Consider the following 1,049-nt stretch of genomic DNA (forward strand, 5'->3'; position numbering starts at 1 on the left):
TGTTTTAATAATTAAAATAATTTTTCCGTATTTTCTCCACTTATTATTTTCTGTATTAAAAATAACAGAATTTCGTTAATAATACGGGAAATTTCGAATGAAAATATAGAGAGAAATGAATTCCTCGGTATATAAAATATGCATATCATAAAGAAGAAAATAATCTATCTCTTTCTCTCTTTCTCTAAATAAATCAAAATCGTATCACATCAGTTGTCCGGACATCGATAAATAAACCGACTTACTTTTATTAATTTCATTGTTTGGTGCGCAAAAATATTGGAAATATCGATCGTTCCCTCGTCGCTGATGACAAATTCATCAATCGTGACTCGCTTTAATCACTCGCTCTTTTCCTTTGAACCGCCCTTTCCGCACAAAAATCGAATCTAATTAACGTTTTCTCCAATTCTCTATTCCAATTTCGATCCATAACTTTTCCAGCAATTTTCAAATTTCCATCCAATTTCGCTCGTCCCCGGTTTTAACCATGACGCCTACGCGTCCGTACCTCGGTGTCCCGTTATTCGAGAGTCGAATAACAACCCCGATCTTTCAACACTGTACGCGGATGGAAAATCGTCGACAAAACTACGACAACCGCTGAACCGTTCGTATCCACATCCGACATCAAAAGCAGATGCGTACACACATGAAATTTAACAAAATTATAGGATATCAGAGATGTTATGAACGTATACACGTGAAATACGGAATAATTATCTAAAAAGTCCATTCCGTTCTTTAAATCTTTGAATTTTTTTCATTAATCCGATTACCTCTCTCTCTCTCTTTCTCTCTCTCTATATATATATAGTATACATCACGGAATATCACTGCGATATGCTAAGTTATACAAAGGAAATACTTCGTTTCCTATTGACACAAAAGTAGATTTTAAACGGAGAAGCGTTCTTTATTTATATCGACGAGAAAGAAAAGAAGATCTCTTTAAACACAACTGCAATGCAATTCGAATTTATTCGAATGAAATTTCTGCACGCGATTCGATCAGCTCATTCGGAATTTTTTTTTTTTTTTTTTTTTTG

At 34.0% G+C, this 1,049-nt stretch overlaps 1 protein-coding gene across 1 annotated transcript in view; it reads left to right on the top strand.

The window, feature by feature from the left end:
• LOC102677285 (neuroligin-4, X-linked) overlaps positions 1–1,049 on the top strand; it is a 219,658-nt gene that overhangs the window by 217,083 nt on the left and 1,526 nt on the right. The gene's annotated exons all lie outside the window — the stretch shown is intronic.

This window comes from Apis dorsata, unplaced genomic scaffold (assembly GCF_000469605.1).
Source record: "Apis dorsata unplaced genomic scaffold, Apis dorsata 1.3 scaffold_68, whole genome shotgun sequence".
NCBI classification, from domain to species: domain Eukaryota; kingdom Metazoa; phylum Arthropoda; class Insecta; order Hymenoptera; family Apidae; genus Apis; species Apis dorsata.